This window comes from Sinocyclocheilus anshuiensis, unplaced genomic scaffold, assembly GCF_001515605.1.
Source record: "Sinocyclocheilus anshuiensis isolate Anshui unplaced genomic scaffold, SAMN03320099.WGS_v1.1 scaffold483, whole genome shotgun sequence".
Lineage (NCBI taxonomy): Eukaryota > Metazoa > Chordata > Actinopteri > Cypriniformes > Cyprinidae > Sinocyclocheilus > Sinocyclocheilus anshuiensis.
In genome coordinates, this window is record NW_015552580.1 from 576398 (window position 1) to 581145 (window position 4748).

At 36.1% G+C, this 4748-nt stretch overlaps 1 pseudogene; it reads left to right on the forward strand.

The window, feature by feature from the left end:
* The window catches only part of LOC107665280 (iduronate 2-sulfatase-like), an 8469-nt pseudogene extending 7519 nt beyond the window's left edge, over positions 1 to 950 (forward strand).
* Positions 951 to 4748: the final 3798 nt, after the last annotated feature.

Genomic DNA, 4748 nt, shown 5'->3' on the forward strand with positions numbered 1-4748 from the left:
ATATATATATATATATATATATATATATATATATATATATAAAAATAGCCAGCCAAGCTAAAGCTCTGTTTACACTAAGTGCAATGCAGTTAAACAACATAAAAGTGTAAAATGTTTGGAAAAATGATGCTACAGAAACCATCAACATTAAATGTATATGATGCTAAACATTGCAGCTTTAGATGCATTATTGGTTCTCGAATGCATCTGTATCTCAGTTTTCCTTTTGTCCTTCTTTATATCTTTCAGGTCATGGAGTTGAGAGTGTGGTGGAGCTGGTGGATGTCTTCCCCACGCTGTCGCACCTGGCTGGGCTGCGTCCTCTGCACCGCTGCCCGTCCTCATCCTTTAAGATCGAGCTTTGCACCGAGGGCTCAAGCTTGGCATATCTCATCCGCAACCCAGAGAGAGACCCCAACAGAGAAGCCTACTCATTCAGCCAGTACCCTCGGCCCTCCGACTCCATCCAGGAGAACTCGGACCTGCCCGACCTCGCCGACATCCGTATCATGGGCTACTCCATTCGCTCCACTGACTACCGCTACACCTTATGGGTAGGCTTTGACCCCGTCCACTGTCAACCTAACATGACGGACATCCACGCGGGAGAAATGTACCTCCTGGCGGAAGACCCGGGAGAGGACAGTAACGTGTTTGATGATTTCGACCAGGCCACAGTATTGCGTAAGCTCGGGATGCTGCCATCGTGGACAGAGAGTTTAAAGCATCATATATTGCATCTCAGCAGCAGTTTGAAATCAAAAGGGATTCTGTGATTCTAGTTTGTCATGATACGACAGTAAAGGGAACAGGAATGAATGTTACAAAACAAAAACAAAAAAACATGTCCGGTCATACTTAAATCAAATCATATCAAAAATCAAAAGGCAGAATTAAGAAGTTTAATCTTGCTTGAAGAATATGATTTTTTTGTGTTCTAACAGTACCTCACAATTCTCATAATCAAAATGCTAATAATCTTGTATTCTCATTACTGTAATGTAAAAATAGTATTTATTATAACACCTTGAATTTATTCTGATTTAAATAAAAAATATATTTTGCACTAGAATACACAGATAAGAAAATTCTTATTACTAAAATGCAGTAAAGATACTTTAAGGTTTTAATCTTTTTGAAATCAGAATTATTAGGCAGTATAACAAATTTATTTGGATTTGAATAAAACATTAGTGTTTTTACTACATTACAGTAATAAATTCCATGAGAATAATAATAATTAAAAAAAATTCAAAAGAAAAATTAAGAGTTTGGGCTAAAATGTGCTAATTCCTCAAGGCAAAATAATTAAAGATCTTAATTTTTAATATATATATATATATATATATATATATATAAAACTAATGTGGTAAATATGTGACTAAACACCTCTGGCATGAAAATAAAACAAAAGCAATGACTTTTAAACGTTTTTTTTATTATTGTAATTAACATTGTCAAATACCTACTGTAGTGGCAAACCTCTTCACCAAGGTTCCCTTGTATATACACATATATAAATGTGCTTTTTTGTGAGGTTCAGTTAAATACAAATGTATTTTGAGTAATTTTACATAATCCATAAAGACAATTGTCAGCGTTACTGTAGGCATACCTGTTTTGCACAGTTATTTGTCCTATTTTAATCATAAAGATTCCTTTAAAAAAGTCTTCAAACCTCATATTCCGATTATTGCTACAAAAGATTTTTTGACTGATTAGTTTTGGTTGATTTATTTAATAATGAATCATGTACCTCACAATGTTCTAATGGAATAAACTTGCACAGCACTTTTCTTAAAAGAATAAAAAAGGATTTGTTCACATACCGTAGCACTTTTATTAAGTATATTTAAGGTAGTATCCTGATAAATTCGAGTCCATTGACTTAATTTCCTCATTCCCTTCAGAATGTGATGCATGGAAATGACGTAACGTCAACTTAAGTGAGAAATGAGTTTAATTCAAGTCTCTGAGAAATAGAAAGCTCTGCTCAGAAAACACTCTGCTTTGGCAATTTATCAGGTCACTAAGTCATAATTGTATTTTGTCTTGGAGGCCGACGGAGAATCTGCCAGCGCTAAGCTCTTGTTTTTCCAGGCAGCGTGATGAAAATCAACTTAAATATAGAATTTCAAGTCATGCGCTCCCACTGCACCGTTGCCAAGGTAATTAGATGCTTAAATGTGAAAACTTGCAAATGATGTTGCTCGGATACACCTCAGAGAATAGTTTAACACTGATGAATGTTTTAGCCAACATTAAAAAAGGAGAAACGACTGCTGCAGAGTCTTCTGTTGCTCGCATGCTGTGACGTCAGCCAGCGTTTGCTCCCCAAACTCATTTCATGCCACGAGTCTGCATTTTAAACACTCCTACCTGCTTTCTCTTTTCAGGTTTATTTTGGATTCCCCGCACTCTTGCGTCAGATGCCACATTGTTTACTCCTGCAGAGTATGAATTATTTTTGAAGGAATATATTCAATATTTATGTGGCAACATAAATATATTTCCTCGCTTTCTCTCAAAAGGAAAAACAACAAAACAAAGCAAGCGCATTATTTGTGTGTCTGTGTGTGTGTGTCCCTTTTAAAGTGTGTTCTTATAAGAGTGCAGCAGGAGTGTTATAGTGAGGCGATCCTTTGGGACCACAAATATATTCAGCTTCAGCAGACAGGCTTCATTGCCAGCTGGTCCGGAAAATTCCACTGCTGTCTCTTTTTTTTTTCTTTGTAGTCGACTAAAAGCCAGGTCAGGGCAGTCAGAGAAGGCTCCACAGGCTGGTTGAAGCTGATATTTTAATTGTGTATACTAAAGTATCTTTGCTTTTCTTGTCTACGAGCTGATTGTGTTGCTTGCAAAGTCTTTACCTAATTAAAACAATCAAGAAATGTTCCTCTTAAAGGGGCTACATGTAAGAATTTCCGTGTATTAATCACTTTTTATTGCCAATCTATGGCTTGTAACGAAACGTAAAAACAAGACTTTTTCTGACTTGTCTATGAAATCATGTAGACTGATTTTTATGTGAAGAACGTTCTATGACTCATGAAATGAATGCTTATACAGTGGTTGGATTAATGCCGAAAGAGCCATTCTGTAATGTTATGTCAAAGAAAAGGGATTAATTCAATCTGTAGTCTAGCAGCCAGATCTATATAGTCTCATATACTTTGTAATCAAACTATCATAACAGTGTAATTTTCATTACCTCATCTTTCGACAATCAACATGATGACGGTGAATTGCAGAGCTGGTGCAAACATATCCACATCGCTATGATCAGATGCTTTCTTAACCTTTTTTTTGTTCTCTTCAACACCGTCATGTTTGTTGTGTGTTTATATTGTTATTGAGAGGAAAGCATGCGGGAATCTTCCTCAGGGAATCTATAGTGCACTGTCTGATGCAATACTGTAGCTGACGGCTGCATGGTTATATATTTATCTCTAATAGTATCGATCATGGAAGTAAAGAAGTTCATATAGAAGTTCATAAAGTCATTACTGTTGTGCTATTGGGAAATGTCTGTGTCTGTTGATGCTTTATTTTTCGTGAATTTAGCCATGGTATTGAATAAATACCTGGGGTTGTGTTTGTTTTCTTCTAAAAGAGATGAAAAGTAAGCAGATCTAGCAGTTTTTAAGTCTTTTCTGTATGTAGAAGTACTTTCCCTCCATGCAATATGAAATACCTCTAGTTTTGCACTCCATTTTCCAGGCTGCTCTCTTTAAGGTGCGAGTGTGCTCGTTATACCACGGTGTCGGACTGTTTTCCCTAATCTTCTTTAAGTATAAAGGAGCAACCGTATCTAAAGTGCTAGAAAAGAGAGAGTCAGTAGTTTCTGTTACAACATCAAGTTTTTCTAAGCTATTGGATTTGCTGAGGATTTGAGAAAAGTCAGGAAGATTATTTACAAAGCAGTCTTTTATTGTAGAAGTGATGGTTCTACCATATTTGTAACAAGGAGTTGAGTTTGCAGCATTAGCTATATGGAGAATACACAATACTAGATAATGATCTGAGATATTTCAATTGCCACTGACATCAATTCAATGTGATAATATTAAATCTAAAGTATAATTATGACAATGAGTCGGTCCTGACACGTGTTGTCTGATCCCAATAGAGTTCAAAATGCTGATCCCAATGCATCTTTTTCATTATCAGCATGGAAATTAAAATCACCAACAATTAAGACTTTATCTGCAGCCAGCTCTAGCTCAGATAGAAAATCAGCAAATTCTTTGAAAAAGTCTGTATGGTGGCCTGTAAACAGTAGCCAGTACAAACTTCAGTAGGGATGTTTTTTATAAAAGTATAAAAATGGATGTTTATAACAGTAATCTTGGGGGAGGGGTAGACTCATTTAAAGTAATGTAATCATCTGGTTTTAGCCCGGTTTCTGTCATCAGTGTGAACAGCTTCTGGATGTTCGTTAACCATATATCGCTGCAAATGTATTTCCAACTTGTTTTTAATTATAAGCAAAGAAGGAAATAGATTCACCGTGAGTATATCGGGGGACTGAATTACGTTCAGTATCTTGTACGTTTGCACGAATGCCAGCTCAAGCAAATACGTTGCTGAGCTGCTGTCTGCTGTTCACTTAACGGCCACCGGTGTCACTAATAACAAGGGTTTCTAAATTCTAGCCTCTTTTGTGTTTTCAAGAGATGTATGAGAAAACAAAATACAATGACCGATGACTTACCTGTTATGGATTTTTGTTATAACTAACATTAAAC